The sequence below is a fragment of the Leopardus geoffroyi genome, chromosome B1, assembly GCF_018350155.1.
Source record: "Leopardus geoffroyi isolate Oge1 chromosome B1, O.geoffroyi_Oge1_pat1.0, whole genome shotgun sequence".
Classification (NCBI taxonomy): Eukaryota; Metazoa; Chordata; class Mammalia; order Carnivora; family Felidae; genus Leopardus; species Leopardus geoffroyi.
Genome location: NC_059327.1, coordinates 40,346,053 through 40,366,931, shown reverse-complemented (window position 1 = coordinate 40,366,931; position 20,879 = coordinate 40,346,053).

Here is a 20,879-nt window from a genome sequence, read left to right as displayed (position 1 = left end):
AATCGGAAACAGGCTCCAGGCTCTGAGCCATCAGCCCAGAGCCTGACGCGGGGCTCGAACTCACGGACCGCGAGATCGTGACCTGGCTGAAGTCGGATGCTTAACCGACTGCGCCACCCAGGCGCCCCTAGAAATGCATTCTTTTAGATTTTTAGCCCCCAGTTAAAATGCAAATTTAATTACAATCTTCAAGGTAGTCTCTGGTGGGAGGAGTTGTCTCTTGGCCCCTAGGGTGCTGCAGACCTGGGGTCTTGAGGGAGGGAGGGGTAGACCAAGAGCAGGAAATTGAGAGGAGAGGGTTTCTGGTCACCAACAGGTGCCCCTGAGCTTTGCTGAAATACACCCAAATGACTTAGACCTGATAATACCCTGCTAATAACCTAGGAACAGGGGCCTTTGTGTTCCTATTAAATATGAGATCGTTTTCCTTTTCACAGACTCTCGGGAAGCCTAAGGAGGAGGTGGGTGTAGGGAAGCTGATACAGCAACAAGGAGGGTTTTGATTTTAATGAAAGGACTGCTGCAGACTTGTAGGGAGCAGGGTGGTGGGCAGTAAAGAAAACTCTTGGTGAAATCACTTCCTAGGAAAATTGTATCAAAACCCTCTGCTTCCAAGGAAGAGAATAAAATGCAGTCCCAGATAACACGGAGACATAGTGGGCACAGAGAAGCTGGAAGGAAGTATTCATAGAGCGCTTTCCCAGCCTGGCGCTATTTCTGCAGTGTGGCACCCTCCCCTGCAGAATGGGTGAGTCACCAGCAGGGACCCCTTATCACTGGAGTGGGCGCAGGGATGGCCTAGGAGAACAAGGACCCCACCGAGACCCCAATCGGCTGACTAAGAAATGACGTGGTATCTGTGGAAACTCCAAGAAGAGAGGGATGGACAAGAGCCGGAGGATGAGACGGTCTGGGGCCAGAAGACAGAGATGTTGTGTAGTCGAAGGAGGTTTGGTTCTGTTAGCTGTCGGACTTTGTAGGGAGTGGGCTAAATACCATAATGGATGTTAGGTGGCACTCATGGTCGAGGCCTTCATCTCAACTAGAGACTCTCATATCGCTCAGCTGTATCAGGAGCCTAAATTCCACACAGACACCGCAAAACATCACATGGTCAGGCTGAATACCTGGGAAGTCCCCTTAAATGTGGCTGCTTTTGTTAAGAATCATTCACCAGGCGGTACAGGAGTTCTTTGTACTGTGTTGGCAACTCTTCTGTAAGTTTGAAATTACTTCAAAATAAAAAGGTAAAAACTAGGTTATTCTATTCGAGAAGTAATTTTACTTCTGAATAGGGGTGCCAATCCCCACGCTGTTGAAAATCCTTGTATACTTTTTGACTCTCCCCCCCTCCCCCCACCAAACTTAACTACTAATAGCCTATGGCTGACTGAAAGCCTTATGGATAACAGAGACAGTTGATTAACACATATGGTGCGTGTTATATGTATTATATACTCTATTTGTACAATAAAGTAAGCTAAAGAAATGTTATTAAGAAAATCATAAGGAAGAGAAAAAACATTTGCAGTACTGTATTTATAAAAAAAAATCCACATATAAGTGGACTCATGCAGTTCAGAAATGTGTTGTTCAAGGGGCGCCTGGGTGGCTCAGTCAGTTAAGCATCCAACTTCGGCTCAGTTCATGATCTCAAGGTTCATGGGTCTGAGCCCTGTGTCCGGCTCTGTGCTGATAGGTTAGAACCTGGAGCTGCTTCAGATTCTGTGTTCCCATCTCTCTCTGCCCACGTCCCCCCCCCCCACCACCCCAATCGCACTGTGTCTCCATCTCTCTCTCTCAAAAAATGAATAAACATTAAAAAAAAAACTTTTTAATGTGTTGTTCAAGAGTCAGCTGTATTTAGAGCAATGAAATGAAGTTTTTTAATTGCCATACAAGAAAACACAGGTGTAAAACATTATTTTGGCTAAAACCTGAAAATAACAGATGTCCAAAAATAGGGGGATAGTATTATAAAGCATGTTAGTATAATGCAATATTACATAGCCATTATGATGATTGATAATATAATTACATAAAATATCAAAACTGATCATAAATTACCTTACCCAAAAGACATAGAAAACAAATATGTATATGTGTAAGCACCACATGTGTGTATGGATAAAGATTGGAAGGGGAAATCAAGTGTTTGAGTGCTGTATTTTTTGGTGAAATTTTTTTCAATTGCTTTTGCAATACTTTTAAATTGTTTTCATAAAAAGAGACTTACTGACTCCACTGCAGATCCAGGCTTGTGTGAGTATGTCCAGCAGTTTCTCTCTGACACAGGCACCAGAAGGGCAGGCTTGTCTATGACAATGTGTTGGAAGATTAGAAATTTTCCTTAACCTGTTATAAAAATTATCCATGCGTTTATTCAAACTCTTCTTGAATACATCTCACTTTCAATCAACTCCTTCTTGGAGGGAATCGAGTTTCTCCCTCCCGATTCTCTAAAACAACTTCCTGTCCTCGGTTCTAAGCTACCCCTTTGACCTCTGAGGTGTGACCTATGGTTTCAATCTTCTAGAATGGGTAAACACAACCTTGTCCACCTGTGCTCGCTCCCTGGTGAGCCTAGAGGCTGCTGGAGAGAGCCTGCGGCTCTAAATCAGGAAGTTTGTCTTTTTTCCCCGAAATTCGTTGGAGGACTCTGGGCCAGTTTGCTTTGTGCTGTTAGCTTCCTTGTGCTTCAGATGAGAGCAATAAACCCACAGGATTATTATTTGGCCCAAATAGGATAACACAGGAAAGAAAACACTTTCAGGCAGATGACATACCACTGGCGAGTTAATAAACCATCTTGTAAACGTATTTTGCAGCTCTGTGCCGTTCCCATGTCTCTGGTCAACTGGAAAGCCCTTTGTGGGAGAAAACTTCTCACTCTGTTTGGAGATGCCAAAAGGGACCTTAAAGAGCATCCACCTCAAATTATCTCAAACTGTCTTCTAAGCAATATTAGTGTCACACTCGTGAAAAAAAAAAGTCAATGCTAATAATCTTTTTTCTGTGAAAAACAATTTTACCACACTAAACACAAATTCATGATGGGGGAAACTGGGGGGGGGGGGGGAAGAGAGGGGTATATGGGGAAATTCCATACTTCCCGCTCAATTTTTCTGTAAACCTAAAACTTCTCTAAAAAACAATGTTTATTAATTTAAAAAAGATTTACTTGAACATGCAAAATACAGGCATTTCCGATATTATAAAGTTGTATTAATATTACATTTATGTATACATAAGAATCTAGTTTTCATGGGGCTTATTTTGCAGAGATCAGTTGGTCTGTGACACCATCCCCTGCCATTTGCTTATATGTAGGCATATCTTACTTAATCAATACCTATTAAGTAGTCTATCAACATCCTATGATTTCAAAGGTGTCTGTGCTCAGTTACATTTAGGTGAATTGGGCTGTTCTAATCCCTTACTTTGTACTCGAGGACACTGAGAAGTGACTGCCGCGGGTCACAGTGTGGGTGCGGCCAGGTCAGTGACGGAACGCTGGTTTCCTCTGCATCTTATGTCCTTGTCCTACTGCATCTGGTGCCACCAAACCTGGTAGCCTCCTTCAAGTATTTGATTTGTCTCCTTTCAGCCTTTCTGGTCATTTCTTTTTGTTTTAAAACAGCGACAGCAGCAATAACCAAAACCAAATGGGCACAGAACACTCCATCAGTTCTGACCTCGTGCTGACCCCAAAGTGTTAGTTAGGTCCTTGCCGGGTCAGGGGCAGGCTCCTTGGAGACAGCCACCGAGACGTCTTCACCTCTGCATCATCGCTGATCGGGGAGGTGTGCTGACTTGCGCAAGGTAGGTCCTGCATCAGTTCTGGTCACCAGCTGGGGATTGGCACGTGTTCGGGGCGACAGGAACATACTGTTTACCCTGGATCCACCTTCCCACTGCGGCATCACCGGACTGTGCTCTGGTGGCCCTTCTTCCTGAGTCAAGCATTTTTGCCCAGTGAATACAGTTCTGATGTAGCTTTTCACAGTTCCCTGCTCCTCCAAACTCCACCCCGGGGAAATGATGCATATTTTACGAGATGCCCTTTTAACTCTTCCTGACTGAAATGTACTATTTTTTTCCCGTGAGGGGTTTGCACCAGTCTGAGCCACTCTGAGATCAAAAATTTTTCCCTATCCTTCCTTTATCTATGGGGCACAGGGTTTCCTGTTTGATTTTAGATCGATAGCTGTAATCACATTCCAAATGTCACTCGTCCTATCTCACTGTGTTGGTTCAGGGGTGGGGTGGCTCTGTCCACAGCTTTCATTAGAAATTAAGGGAGGGGCACCTGGCTGGCTCAGTCTGCTGAGCATCTGGCTCTTGATTTTAGCTCAGGTCATGATCCCAGGCTGACCCTGATGTTGGGCTCTGAGCTTAACACAGAGACTGCTTGGGATTCTCTGTCTCTGTCCCTCTGCCCCTCTCCCCCACTTGCATGCTCTCTCCCTCAAATAAAAAATTAAAAAAAAAAAAAGAAATTGAGAGAAGTTGCCAGACCTCAGAGCACTGAACAAGCTCTTCTTGATTTGAATATGCTGACATGATCTCCAATTTTAAAAAAAGTCTTTGTGAACCCTACTTACCTACCTGACGTGATCATCACAATTGTAACAGGTCAAGGCCACAGACCCACTCGTCTCAAGTCAAGTTGCTATTTTGGGGCTAATATAGAAATTACCTTAGAATGTGAAGAGCTACATCAGGTTACAAAACACTGTGATGCTGACTTATAACAAAACACACTCCCCAAAGCGTTAACAGCATAGGAGAGGTTGTAGCTAAAGATTTGAGAAGCAATTGCTGTGAAATCATATTTGAAACCAAGGAAGTAGGTGAGCCTCTCAGGAGAGACGGCCAACGTCCGAACCTTGGATTCAGAATAAAATTTTCTAGCATGAGAATTTCTAGCACTTAATGGTCCCTATGTCCAGGCTGGTGACGGCAAGGAGGGTCAGGGACAGGGAGTAGGGTGCTGGTGCTGAAGAGCAGTGGGGATCCGAGGACCAGGAGGTGGGCAACCGCAAAGCTATGGGGGCAGGTAACACGAAACTGAGAAGGAAGGCAGTCATTGAGGAAGTGAAAGGCAATCTGAGTCATAAAGGAAAGTAGAAATTATTTCTGAAGAGTGATGTCGATCACGCGGCCCTCCTTGTCACCATGGCACAGCTATGGTACCCATGGATGGTGTCTATTTGGAGAGAAGATAGAGAGAGAACGGATACTTCAAATAAGGAGAAGCCAGAATCTTTCAAGTGAGCCTGCCTTGACCCGCCATGTGGCTGTGGCTAATAGCTGATTTTTCATAGTGCTTGGTCCTTTATGAAGCTCTTTCATATATCCCTCACATCTCTTCTTCACAAATGCGATATCCTATAGAGGGACAGAGAAGGTGTTCTACCCAATTCACAGGCAAGAAACTGAGCCCAGAGAGGACTTCCCTCTGGCCACAGAACTGCTCACTCGTAATGAAGGAGCCCAACAAGTTCAACCAACATAAAACCAGAGCTCCATCCCTGACCCCATGCAGCAGAGCTGCTGTCATCCTTTCAGTCACCTGTCTGTCAGTGGCCAAATAGGGAACCCAACATCAGCCTCCCATAGGAGGCAACTCAAGTGACCACTGAGTTTGTTGATGTTTTTGTCTGTCCTGCAACCAGGAGAACCCACGCCACATCAGAAACAGGCTCTCATGGCATGTTGGCCAGAGGGATCCTGTTGTGGTAGGTTTGCATGCCAAGTGGCTTCCTCTAGCACACACCACCCCTAAGCTCTTCATGTCCTTGAGGCAGAGCCTTCTAGCAGGCTCTTGTCTCCACAGAATGTCCCTGAGACTGCCTGTTCCATTTCCTCCTGCTTGTCTCCCTCACTAATGGGTATGACTGCTCCACATCTCCCCTGGGTATCTCAGATCCCAACCCCTAGTCGGGTACCCCCGGGAAACCACTGATCTGAACCCGCCACAGCCTCCTGGTCAGGGGGAGGGCATCAACACCCAGAAGCACCGCAGGGGCGCTTTGCCCTTCCCACCTGCCTCCGCCCTGTCGAGCCTGGGACAGATCACTCTTTTTCCATCCCTAGAGAAGCCAAAGCCATGCCCTTGCCAGAGTCATTAAAGTTGTCCCTGAAAATGTGACCTCCCATTGGGCACAAGCCTCACCGTGGTGGTGAGGCTCCTCCTGGCCTGCACTCAGCGAGCAGCCAGAATGTGGGAGCCAGAGGATGCTGTGTTCTGTCTGCCTGCTGCCTTGGGGCCAGGCCGGGGAAGCTGCTCTCTAGCTGAGCGAGGCAACAGGAAACGAGTGGGATGAACGGGCTCACATCTGGAACATATCCGCCCAACGGCTCGGACAGCCTGTAATAGCACCAACACGGTGCAGAGGACAAGCGCCTAAGTTCTCAGAGCCAGTTTCCTCATCTGTAAAATGGGAACGAAATCCAACACTGCCTACTTTTTAGAGAATTTTTGGAAGATCAAATGATAACCGGCGAGACATTGCTGTGTAAACACAAGTCAATTTTTTTCTTAAGTAAGCTCTATGGTCAACATGTGACTTGAACTCATGACCCCGAGATCAAGAGCTGCATGCTCTACCAATTGAGTCAGCCAGGTGCCCCAATAAATCAAATTATTATTCCTTACGAAGTACTTTCATAAAGGGTACAGACCAAAAAGGATGGTAGGGGGCAGGGAAGGTGGGGAAGGAAGGAAGTTCAACTATCTTTGCACACTCCACCTGCCAACCCAGCTGCATGGGACCCGCTTCAGGCCACCCTGTCACCCTGGTAGCTATGTAGGTGGGGTTGTCTGTCCTGGGGGGCAACAGTACAGGGAGCAGAGGATTAGAAAGGCCACCTGGCACCATTTCCTTTAAGCACTCTGCTTGTCCTAAACAGGAAATGATGCCTGAATGCTGAGTTCATATAAATAATTCAAGGTGAAACTATAAGCAAAAATACATCTGAAGTGGTTCTATCTGGCTGGGAGCTGGACAAAAAGTTAAACACAATTGTTTACTAACGTACTCACGCCCTCCATGCTGAAGGGAGACCATGTATCAGTCGATGGTCTAACTTTTCTCAGCTGTGGCAGAGGCAGCAAGGGCTCATGACCCCCAGCAGCACACATCAGCACACCTCGCTGGAGAGGACGCTTCAGAAACCCAGGAACCTGCATTTTTATGTTCCAGTGGTTTTAGACCATGGCGCGACTCTGCCATTCGCAAATGCACAGCTCTGTGATTCTGTATGACCTGTTGTGTCCCCGCTTGATGATGTGATGAGGAAAGGCTGCCTCTGGGGTCCTGCCACTTGCTAGACCCAACAGAGTGACTACTGATGTTCCTGCTGTCAAAGTTTCAAACATTTTGCCACCTCTGGCTCCCTTGATCGGACCATAACTTTAAAAACTATTTTTACAGGTTTAATAAAAGGAGGGTCAGGGGCTGCCTGGGTGGCTCAGTCGGTTAAAGCGTCGACTTCAGCTCAGGTCATGATTTCGTGGTTTGTGAGTTCAAGCCCCGCGTTGGGCTCTCTGCTATCTCTGCCTGCTTTGGAGTCTCTGTCTTTCTGTGTGTCTGTCTCCCTCTCTCAAAAGTAAATAAACATTAAAAAATATTTTTTGCAAAAGGAGGATCGGGTTACTATGGAGAATATTAATCACTACCTCTTATATAACACTTTCCATCTTCAGGCACTTCACAGGTATTTAATTCTGTGAGATTGGTGCCGGATTGCCCCCATTTTGCAGACAAGAAAATGAAAGCACTGAGAGCTGCAGTCTCTTGTCCAATGTTATACAACTAGTAAGCGACAGAACCAGGATTTAATCCAGACTGACTCCAGAATCTGCCTGTGCAACCACAGTGCAACACAGCCCAGTAAAGACAGGAGCTCCCAGTTGAGACCCGCCCAGAGAGAAGGGAAATGCCACTAAAAAGGCAGCAAGCACCAAGCACTTTGCGCCTACGGTAGACAGATGCCTGGCGGGCTGTGGGAAGGCCAGGACTCTGCCATGTGCTGGTGAGGTCTGGTTCCCCTGAGCTATCTTGAGCAGCACAGGGAATTTACCCTCAGGGGCAACCAGTAAGCGGGCTTGATGGGCAACACGCCCTGGGTTTTTGCTCACCATCTCTCCTCTCTCTGCATGACAGCTCCTCTCGGGCCAGCTCCAGGGGACGCAGATGTGACAGCTAACTCAAATTCTTAAAATCCATTACCTAAGAAAGATTCTGGGGACTGGCTCAGCCTGGGTCCTATGTCTGTGTCTGCTCAGGGAGTGGGGTCTGTAACCAGAAGAAGCAGAATGGGGTGGGAGAAGACTAAGACAGTAGACACAACATACTACCACTTGAGATCGTCGGTGCTCAACCAGTTGGAGGTAGAACAGGGATGTCAGTTGCCTTGACCCAGCCCCTGTCTCCAGAACACCATGAACTAAACCTCACTGCCCCAAAGAAATGAAATTAGATGAAGTTAAATATGGCCACAGGCTAAGAGCTGCTGTCTATCTGAGCAAAGGCTCAGTTATGACCCTCCACAAAAATAGGTAGAAAAAGCCCCAGTTTAATACATGAAGCCACTATCACTTCATGAGCACCTGATTTGATCATTTGCTTTCTCTCGTTATAAAATCTGATGATATAACTCTTCCTCAGACAGAAGAGACAGGAGAAGGTGCCCACAAGTGCTGGTCACCCTCCTGTCCTTGTCTGTAGAGTCTGTTTTACACTTCTGGGGTATCCTAGGAGCTATCTTCAGGAGCACTTTGCAGAGAGTGAATCTCTTTTATGTGCTTGAGCTTTCCGTGATCCAGATAAACAAAGCTATTTTATTTCATCATTTCATTCTGATATACATACTGAATCCGGGAAACCTCAGGTCAATCAAACAAGCCCTGTGCCTCTAAATTCAAGCCATGCAGTGGGTCCTCACTAAACCTAGGTATCAGGAAGACAGAAGAAATCCTGTGCATTCTTTTTTTTTTTTTTTTTTTTAACACTTATTTTTGAGAGACAGATAGAGACAAAGCATGAGCAGGGAAGGAACGGAGAGAGAGGGAGACACAGAATCCAAAGCAGGCTCCAGGTTCTGAGCTGTCAGCACAGAGCCCGATGCGGGGCCCAAACCCATGAATCGCAAGATCATGACCTGAGCTGAAATCGAGTTGGACGCTTAACCGACTGAGCCACCCAGGCGTCCCCGTGCATTCATTATTTTAAGTGTTCAGTCTTTCACCTCTCGAACATTTACTGGATTCTTTGCTCTGTGCCAGGCGGTGTGCTGCATGCTGGGGTTATAGAGGCGAGTGACGCTCACTCTGACGTCAGGGAGCTACCAGTCTAGGGACAGGAGATGAGTTTGTATGGTTGACTCTTGCACAACACTGGTTTGAACTGTGTGGGTCTACTTAGACTCGGGATTTTTGTTTTTTTGTTTTGATAAATAACAGTACAGGACTGTAAATGTATTTTCTCCTTCTTACAATTTACTTATTTATGTATTGAACATGTTTTAAATGTTTTTTTTTTAATTAAAAACATTTTTAAATGTTTATTGTTGAGAGACAGCAAGAGAGAGAGACAGAGCACTAGTCAGGGAGGGGTACAGAGAAAGGGAGACACAGAATCTGAAGCAGGCTCCAGGCTTTGAGCTGTCAACACAGAGCCTGACATGCGACTCAAGCCCACAAACCTTGAGATCATGACCCGAGCTGAAGTTGGGCCCTCAGCCAACTAAGCACCCAGGCTCCCCAATTTTTAAGTAATCTCCACACCCAACATGGGGCTCAAACTCACAACCCTGAGATCAAGAGTCGCATGCTCCACCGACAGACCAGCCAGACGCCCAATCTTCTGACTTTCTTAACATTTTTTTTCTAACTTACTCTATTGTAAGAACACAGCATGTGATAATATAGCATGCAAGATATGTGTTAATCAACCGTCATGTTATGGGTAAGGCTTCTAGGCAGCAGTAGGCTATTGGGTGTTACATTTTTGGGAAGTCAAAAGTTATGCTCAGATTTTCAGTTGCACGGGAGGTCAGCGCCCCTAACTATACTATGCCATTATCATTTTATGGTATGCTAGAGAAGTCGGCAGAATTTTTCTGTAAAGGGCCAGGTGGTAAATACTGTAGGCATTACAGGCCAAACAATCTCTGTCATAATACACAATGTTGTCACTACAGCATGAGAGCAGCCAGAGACAATAGGTAAGCACAGAGTTAGCTGTGTTCTGGTAAGACTTTATTTACAAAATCAGGCGGTGGGCTGGATTTGGCCTGAGGGCTGTGGTCTGCCGATGGCTGGACAAAAACAACGTTGTACAGGATAGAAGGAAGCCCCTGGCACAGCGTGGCTCACAGGAGGGAGTTGTCACTTTCACTGAGGAGACATCAGCATTGAACAAGGCCTCGTGAGAGAGGCGTTGCACAGGAGGAGTATGGGTTTGCCATATGGGCTGGGGTGAGGGGCAGCGTTGGTGGAAAGGGAAGCACACAGTAAAGCAAAGAGTTTAGGCAGCCACAACCAATTAGTGTGACTGGGGGGAAATGGGGAGCCAGCGATGAGGCTAGAGAAGGAGTTGGGGCCAGCTCGGAGAGGCTCCTGAGCCACACTGGGGACTTTGGTCTCTGTCTTCAGGGCAGAGGTAGAAGAGGAGCAAATGTGTGGGAAGCTTCTTTCAACTGCCCTTCTAGATAGTTTACATAAATGATTTCCTTTCATCCTCACAAAACACAGTGAGGTCTGTATTATATTAACAGCCCGGTATTATTAATTATTAATAATCCAGTATTACTTATTAATTTGTGATAGGAACATTTGTCCCAAGTTCACTGCTCCCCTGAAGCAGCAGAGTCAGGATTCAAACCCAGATCGATTTGGTGCCACACTCTTGGCTGTCTCCACACGCTGCCCCTTGGGGGAGCCAAGCACGGAGGAGCCTTTCCTCCCTTGCTTCACTGCCGGGGGCCTCCCCCTGCCTGCAGGAAGGGTTTAGAGAATGCCACTGATGTCTCAGAGTGGGACAGGACTTTATGGGAAAAAAAGTTAAACCCTAGGTGGTGGAGGAAATCTCTTGGGTGTGGAAAATAAAACGGATCTCGAGAAGGGGAGGCGTTGGCCAGTCATCCCGACAAGCAGGGACTGCAGCAGGTTTCTCCTGGCACTGAAGGCTGGCTGGGAGCCAAGGAAAGCCTGGGTCCCTGGGGAGAGAAGGGAGTGCCTTCATGCAGAGTGTCCTAGCCCTGGTAGGGACGCAGCTCCCAAGGCTCTTCAGCGCCTGAGGTCATGAAGTGAGAGGGATTCCAGAGATTCCTGCTGAGGCATCATCCCTGGCTAGTCTCCTGCTCCTGCCGTTTACTTGGTTGCTTAGTTGCTGAACATTTTGGTTCTTTGATTCCACCCTCTGAAAGTTAGGGTAATTCAGCAGAACAGATCCCTTTTTCCCTACCATACATGCCAAGCAACAAAATAAATATTTGTATTTCATTTCTACAAATGTCTTTTATTTATTTTTTCACGCTTGCTCCACGCCAAGACCTTCTGAAGCCATTTTGCAGAGGGTTGTCCTTTATGGAAGTCTGGCTTCTTGCTACCCCAAGAAGCATGGACACCAGCTGGGAGGGTCCCAGGCCCCTCCCCAGACCTACTAAATCAGAATCTTTAGTCTAATGAGATCCCAAGGTGGTTCATATGTGTAGTTGAGTTTAAGAAACAACAGTACTTGATTTTGCCACTATCCCTAAAAATGGTCTCTCACCCATACTTTGACCTCAAAAGCAATATTCTTTGTATATTCGGAATCCAGCTATAGTCTGAGTCCTCTGAGTCCAGAAGACATATTAACCCCCACAAATTTGTCCCCCTTTATGATTTTTTTCCCTTGTATGTATCTGCCCCCTCCCTGCTTCTGGTGGCAGTGATAGGTGGCTAGGTAAGAAGGAAGTGAGAGTAGAAAAATTTTTAAGTGACACATTTGAGGGGCAGAGCCAAATACCACACCTCTGAAATTCCCATCTTACATAGCTACGGATATCCTGTGTTCTGTTTCTTCATTCCTTTGCCAAGCCTTTAAAGGTTTAGAGTGAAAAGTGAGGTGACTTTTCCAATGTCACACAGCTAATAAAGTGACAAAGGCTGGACAGGAGGAAGAGAATCCTCTAGTCACAGCACTGTCCCTGGAAAGACAGCAGAAATCCTATGGCCCTTGGGCCTCTACTCAGCTGGCAGGCTTCTATGCACAAAAGGCGGGGTCTCTTCATGGCCATTGCCTGGGGTAGAGGAAAGAATATCAATCTCAAGGTCAACACGCTTGTTTCGAACTTAGTTTCACAATTTGCCAGTAGTGCAGCCTTTGGTGAGATACATGCTGTCTGAGCTTGTTCCTCATTTGTAAAACAGGGACGATGTTCACTTTACAGAATAGCTGTGAGGCTCAGAGAAAGAACATGCACCCGGCCTGCAGAGAGCCTGGCACATGTAGGATGCCCCAAATTAGTTGTTATCATTTCCTCAGACAGTTGTTCCCACTCATCTCCCAATGATGCCTTCTTCAGATTGTCACCATGCTCCAGAACATTCACTGTCTCCCTGCTACCTATGGAATAATGTGCAAACTCTTTACAACTCAAGCCCCCCACTCCCCCTGCCTGCTCCCCACCTTTCCAGCCTTCTATTCTACTTCTCCTTTAAAGTTTTGTGGTTTTTTGTTTATTTATTTACTTTGAGAATGAGAGAGCATGATCAGGGGAGGGGCAGAGAAAGAGGGAGAGAGAGAATCCCAAGCAGGCTCTGCGTCCCCATGTGGGCTCAAACCCACAAATTTCAAGATAATCACCTGAGCTGAAATCAAGAGTCAGACACTCAACCACCTGAGCCCCCCACACGTCTCTATCCCACTCCTTTAAATGAAGGTTGCTTAAAAATCCGATTTTCTTATTTCTAACTTATAAAAGTATTATTTCTTCTTTAAAAAAATTTTTTTTAAGTTTATTTCTTTATTTTGAGAGAGACAGAACACAAGCAGGGGAGGGGCAGAGAGAAGGGGGGCAGACAGAGGATCCCAAGAAAGCTCTGTGCTGACAGCAGAGAGCTGGATGCAGGGCTCAAACCCATGAACCATGAGTTCACGGCCTGAGCCGAAGTCAAATGCTTAACTGCCTGAGCCACCCAGGCACCCCTAGTATTATTTCTTCTACAAATGTGTCCAGTAGTTTGTTAAAGAGGGCTGGTTGATTATCAGAATTAAGCCACTTCATTGATGCCTGCTATTAGGTCTACCACGAGTTTGGGGCAGTTTTATTTATTTAAAAATAATATTTCCTATTTCAAAAGACCTATACCTTCTTTTTCTATCAATTTAGACTTGAGGTTATTATTGCTGAAAGTGCATTTAAAGTTTAACCTGAATACCATTTTGGACAGTTGACTATCTCCAGGCGGAGTTGGCCTCTCCCCCTTACTAATAACCCCTCTCACTATATTGCGACATAGATGACTTCACTGTATTAATTGTTAATGAGTTGTTCATTTAGTTACGGGATTTCAAACCGGTAAGATTTGGGGTGTATGGTTCTGGTTAATGTTTTATGCCGAAGATGTAAGTTTTAGCTTTTTCTAACTTTCACAATCCCTTTGCTTATCATTTTCTTACAGCTCTTTCTTAAAATCCTTGATTTTTTTCATTTGTATAAGCAAACATGAATGTTCGAGGAAGTGTTAAGCACACTTTCATTTACTTAGGAGAGGACTAGGGTGAGTTCAGAGTAATTAGGGGTCTCCTAGATAAATAAGGTTTTTGGATTGAGCTCACAATTGGATTCATTTAAAGGTATTTTCAGTCTGCTTACCATGCTCTGACTCAACTCCTCTCCAAGTCCCAATCAAATACATGATATTATAAATTATACATTTTTCATTGACGACAGAGTGAAGTGGTGTGTGAGTGCTTTATACAGTTTTTATTAATTATTATATCCTCATTTGGACTGTTTAACCATGGAGACTTTCATTAAGTATTGTGCTCTAGAGAATGTAGTTTATTTATTCTTTTTTTAGTTTTCAATATTTGAGAGAGAGAGAGAGAGAGCACCAGTGGGGGAGAGGGGCAGAGGGAAAGAGAGAGAATCTTAAGCAGGCTCCACATTCAGTGCACAGCCTGATGAAATCAAGAGTCGATGCTTAACCAACTGATCCACTCAGGTGTCGCAGTAGCATTTGATTTTTAAAGAACACATTAATTTTATAGTTGACCTCCTTCCCAAAAAAACGAGGGGACTTAACCCAAATGCTGCACCTTTTCCTGCTGGTTTTATGACTCTGCATAAGTACAGCCTGCTTACTCTTCTACTGAACAAAGGCTTTGCTGATATAGGGGTAAGAAAAGCCAAGGTGAAGGACACTACCAGTTACAGAACAGACTCTCAGAGACCTATAAGAAGCACACATTATTTGAGTTTTAAGCCATTACTAGCAGTTCTTTAGCAAAAAATGCTTTGTGTTAGTTTAGGATAAAGCATGGTAAAGTATCTAATTCTAATCAGGGCCTTGGCTTATGTATTCTCTAATACTAAAGTCATTTTCTTAAATCACCAATTTATACCCCCAAATGTAATAATCTATTCAGTCAATGATCATCAATAGACTCTGAAACCATTAGGTGGAAGATTATTAATGAACAGAATACTTTCATCATCCCAAAATCCCATCCCCAGAATAGTTACGAATTGCAAAGAGAAAATGTAGCTTTATTATGGAGAGATCTGGTGGTCACCACTTTGTTTTTCTTAAAAGATTTTATTTTCTTTAAGTAATCTCTACACCCAATGTGGGGTGTGAACTTACAACCCCAAGATCAAGAGCCACGTGCTCTACAGACTGAGTCAGCCAGGAGCCCCTGGTGATTACCATTTTATTCTTTTTTTTTCTCTTATTATTTTTTTTAATGTTTATTTATTTTTGAGAAAGAGAGAGACAGAGTGAGAGTGGGGGAGGGGCAGAGAGAGAGGGAGACACGGAATCTGAAGCAGGCTCCAGGCCTGACGTGGGGCTTGAACTCAAGAACCACAAGATCATGACCTGAGCCAAAGTTGGAAACTTAACTGACCCAGGCACCCCTGGTGACCACCACTTTAATCAAGTGATCAAAATCAGCCTCACAAATTGTGTGACAATCTGGGTATGTGTCTCCTAACATAATGCAAAAAGCACACAAAATCGACACAAAGTATTGCCTAGAATATTCATCCTGAGTCTAATCAAGGCTGTGAGCCTAACTTCCAGTTCACAGGAAGTACAGGGGAGGGGGAAAGGTTAAAAAAACATCCAGAAGTCAATTAGACAAATCCAGGCAAATCCTGACTATGGAACATTCCACAAGACAATTGTCCTGGACTCATCAAAAGGTCAAGGCCGCTGAGGCAAAAAAAAAAAAAATGGGGGGTGGGAGAGCTGCTGGGTTGAAAGAGATCAAAGAACATGTGACAAGTAAGTACAAGGCAACAAAAGCTATAAAAATATTCTTGGGACAATTTGGAAATTTGAATATGGATTGTATAGAGATGCCATTATGGAATGATTTATAGTTTTTCAGGTGTGATAAAAGTACTTGTAGTTATGTAGGAGATTGTCTTTATTCTTAGAAGACTCATCTTGGAATATTTAGGGTTGACCTGTCATCCTGCCATAATGTCTACAACTTACTTTCAAATGACATAGCAAAATATAAACATACGTTATGTAACTGTACATCTATCTATCGATGTACTGATCAATCTACCTATCTGTCTTTGGATCTATTAGTTGATCTACCCCTCTATCTAGAGAGGCAGAGGCAGAGATTGAGAGAGAAACAGAGGGCACACAAATGTGGCAGGCAAAATGCTAGCAGTTGTTTGATCTGGGTGGAAGGGATGAGGATTTTCACTGCACCGCGCTTTCAACTTTTCTGAGTGTTTGAAATCCACCCCCTTCTCCCCTAAAAAAAAGGGAGAAAATGAAGTATCTTCTTCTATATTTTAGCTGGAACTATCCACAGTAGTTCAATTTTAACTTCACTTTTAAATCTTAGATGCGCTTTACACAAGGAAGTATCGGTTTAGTTTAATTACAGGAACCCAATTGCTAGCATAAAATCGATCATTTTTTTTAATGTTTATTTATTCTTGAGAGAGAGAGAGACAGTCAGAGCGTGAGCAGGGGAGGGGCAGAGAGAGAGAGGGAGACAGAATCTGAAGCAGGCTCCAGGCTCTGCGCTGTCCGCACAAAGCCGGATGTAGGGCTTGAACTCACAGACTGTGAGATCATGACCTGAGCTCAAGTTGGATGCTTAACCGGCCGAGCCACCCAGGCGCCCCATAAAATTGGTCATTTTAATGACAGCTTAATCAAACTCTCATTTACTGTTTGTTTTCTTTTTAAAACTCACTGCTGGTTTCCTGGGGACATGGTCAAGCACGGTGTGGTGAGCTGCCTTGTGGTGTTCTGGGTGCTACGGCCTCTCAGTGACCAGTGAACTAGATGCGCTTCGCATTGGCATCCTGGTGTTTGCACGCGCAGTCCTAATGGTGAACAACTGACAATGAAGCCAGGCCTGCCCTCTATGTTTATGAGCCTATGAAAGCCCATCTGTGAATTTCCCTTGCCCAGCTTTAATATAAGCTAAATTAACTCAGGGGGCTTTTGCCTTCCGTGTCCACAGTGAAGCATAAAATCAGGTGATTTACATAAATGTCAAAACAATGTTTTAATTTTCTACTTACTTCTGTTTTTTCAGAGAGAGAGAGAGAGAGCATGAGAGTAGGAGAAAGGGGCAGAGGGAGAGAGAGAAACTTAAGAGGCTCCACTCTCAGCGTGGAGCCCTATGCAGGGGCCAAATCCCATGACCCTGGGGACATGACCTGAGCTGAAATCAAGAGTCAGACACTCAACTGACTGAGTCATGCAGGTGCCCCATTTTTTTTAAATGCAGAATCTGAGGTTTCACCCCAATATTGAGATTCTGCATTTTTTAAATATTTATTTATTTTTGAGAGGGGCAGAGAGAAAGGGGGACAGAGGATCCCAAGCAGGCTCTGCGCTGACAGCAGAGAGCCCAGTGTGGGGCTTGAACTCACAAACCGTGAGCTCATGACCTGAGTTGAAGTCGGATGCTTAACTGACTGAGCCACTCAGGTGCCCCAATTTTATACTTGGGTATACATGGGTGCCTCAATTTTATACTTACTTCTAAGTATAAACTATTTCTAGTTTATATTTAAGTAACTCGTATGCATTTATGCCCATGGGCATATCTTCATTACACATTCATTTTCACAAAATAAGGATTTTTTTATTTTACTTCTCACAAGCATTCAGTAAATAGCATTTATAGATTACATGTTGTAAGTTCTTAGATTCTATTTAGGTTTTTATGAACATAGCTGGATTATAGCATCTCCCTCATTTAATAAGATCCCATGTGATCTGAGTGATGTCAAGCTGTCCTCTTTAATTTATGTGCTTTTCTATATGTGTATTAAGGTTACCTTAAAACAAAATAAAACAAAAGATGAAAACACTGTTATGTGTGACTATGAACCAATTAGTCATGAATTCATTGTCATGATGTTTTATTTAAGAGGAATTAAGGGCAGTTTTAAGTTGTATGATCTTGAAAAAAAGCTATGCATAGCTCAGCTTAGAAACTGCTTTGAAGGGCTCCCTGCTGGTTCAGTCAGTAGGTAGAGCATGTGACTCTTGATTATGGGGTTGTGAGTTCAAGCCCCATGTTGGGTAGAGAGCTAACTTTAAAAAAGGAAATTAATTGGATTTGATACAATTAAAGAAAAAAGTCTATGGTGTTGAAAGGTGCCTGGCTAGCTCAGTCGCTGGAGCATGCAACTCTTGATCTTGGGGTTACGAGTTGGAGCCCCACGTTGGGTGTAGAGATTACTAGAAGAAGAAGAAGAAGAAGAAGAAGAAGAAGAGGAGGAGGAGGAGGAGGGAGAAAGGGGGGAAGGGGGAGGAGGGAGAAGGAAGAAACTGCTCTGAACAATGGGCCAGGACCAAGAAGAAAGATCTTCTCCAACAGGGTTGCTGTTTTTTTTTGTTTTTTGTTTTCGTTTTTGTTTTTGTTTTATGAGTTTACTGATTACAGAAAGAGTGTAGAGATGATATGCATGGTGATAGTATGCTATAGGACCCATCAAAAGAATAATCATACTTTGCCTTTAAAAAAAAGCTAATGCAGGGGTGCCTGGTGGCTCAGTAGGTTAAGCATCCAACTTTGGCTCAGGTCATGATCTCACAGTTCTTGAGCCATGATCTCACGGTTCGTGAGTTTGACCCCTACATCGGGCTCTCTGCTGTCAGCACAGAGCCCATTTCAGATTCTTTGTCCCCTCTCTTTCTGCCTCTACCTCTCCACCAAAATAAATAAGCATTAAAAAATACATAATTAAGAAAATAATTAAAAATGCTAATGCAACAAATATGGCAAAATGTTAACATTTGTGTTTAAATTAGTAGTGGATATACAGCTGTCATATTATTTTCTCTACTTTCTGAAGGTTAATATATTTTACAATTTATCGTTTAAAAATTATACTAGAGGGGCGCCTGGGTGGCGCAGTCGGTTAAGCGTCCGACTTCAGCTAGGTCACGATCTCGCAGTCCGTGAGTTCAAGCCCCGCTTCGGGCTCTGGGCTGATGGCTCAGAGCCCGGAGCCTGTTTCCGATTCTGTGTCTCCCTCTCTCTCTGCCCCTCCCCTGTTCATGCTCTGTCTCTCTCTGTCCCCAAAATAAATAAACGTTGAAAAAAAAAATTAAAAATTATACTAGAAAAAGCATTCCACTAAAGTGAGGTACTAAAGATGAGCAATAAAGAGGAAGGATGAGATTAGGCTTCCTGTCTTACAAACGTCTTGTTAATCATTAAAAGCTGTGATTAATAGAGCTCAGGTACATGAATAAAATTGCTTTAACATAAGCATTGTTTAGATGTAAAAGATTAAGTACTTTGCTTAATTCCAGTTGGTATTATTATTACTTCTAGCAGGTAGAAAGTTGAAATAGGAACAATTTAAGAAAAATGTTTTAAAAATAGACTTTACTTTTAGGTTCGTAGCAAAATTTAAAGGAAGATATAGAAAGGTCCCATACACCCCCTGCTCCCCCAGCTCGTACAGTCTCCCTCTACCATCAACATCCCCTACCAGAGTGATACTTTTGTTACAATTGACAAAAGTACATTGGCATGCCATTATTGCCCAAAGTCTATTGTTTTCATTAGGGTTCACTCTTGACATTATACATTCTATGGATTTGGACAAATGTATCCAACATTATTCACATACAAAATAGTTTCACTTCTCTAAAAATCCTATGTGCTCCACCTTTTCATCCCTCCCTGCCCCCTAACTCCTGGCAACCACTGATTTTTTATTGTCTCCATAGTTTTGCCTTTTCCAGAATTTCATGTAGTTGGAATCATATAGTCTATAGCATTTTCAGGTTGCCTTCTTTCATTTAGTAATATGCATTTTAATTTTCTCCATGTCTTACCATGGCTTGATAGCTCATATCTTTTTAGTGCTGATGTTAGGGAAGGTCATCAAAAAGGCATGACTGCCAGTTGACCTATGAGCTGCAGGTGGTTATCAGTTTCCTTACCCCCTTCCCTGTCCTAGAAATGTGAGTTCCTCTCGCCTTTATTGATCTCACAGCCTGCTCCAAGGACAGAGCGTTGAGATAGTGATGTGGTGTTGAAAATACCTGCACAGTGTACATGGCTGAACCCAGTTATAAAAAGATATGAACTTTTAAGATTCAGCGGGGGCGGTAGGGGGGAGTGGTACAGGGATCCTTCTGTCTTGCTGCTACCCAAGCCTTGTATGTAAGTTCCCTCTCTTATTAAAACTCCCACCTCCCAACCTGGAGAGGCCTGCCTCTTTCCTCGTTCTCTCCCTGCTCTCTGACTAGAGGGGCCAGTCTCAGGTTGTACCCAGAAAGCTCCCAGGAGGGCTGCAAACCAACAGCTGAATACATTTCCATTGTTTGGATGTACCACAGGTTATTTGTCCCTTCATCTACTGAAGGACATCTTGGTTGCTTCCAAGTTCTGGCAATTATAAATAAAGCTGCTATAAACATCCGGGTGTGGATTTTTTGCGTAGACATATGTTTTCAACTCATCTGGGTAAATACCAAGGAGCAGGATTGTGGGATCATATGTAGAGTATGTTTCCTTTTGTAATAGATGAAATAAATAAACTGTCTTCTAAAATGGCTGTGCCTTTGCATTCCCACTAGCAGTGAATGAGAGATTTCTTGTTGCCCCACATCTTTGCCAACATTTGATATGGTCGGTATTCTGGATTTTGGCCATTCTAATAGGTGTGTAGTGGTACCACGTTGTTTTGATTTGTAATTCCTTAATGACATATGATGAGGAGCACCTTTTCATATGCTTATTTACCATCTGTATATCTTCTTTCTAAGTAGGTTTGATTAATTCCAGTTGGCATCATTGTTACTCCTAATAGGTCAAAAGTTGAAAAAGGAACTATTTTTAAAATATAGTTTTTTAATAGATTGCTGTAAGTAGTATTGTCTGGGCTCATAAACAGAGGATTATGGTTTAAGTGTTTTGTTTTGATTTGTTTCCTTTTGTTTTACTTTCCCTAGGGGATATTAGATTCAGATAGTGTAAATAAACCCCGTTCCTGGGGCGCCTGGGTGGCGCAGTCGGTTAAGCGTCCGACTTCAGCCAGGTCACGATCTCGCGGTCCGTGAGTTCGAGCCCCGCATCGGGCTCTGGGCTGATGGCTCAGAGCCTGGAGCCTGTTTCCCATTCTGTGTCTCCCTCTCTCTCTGCCCC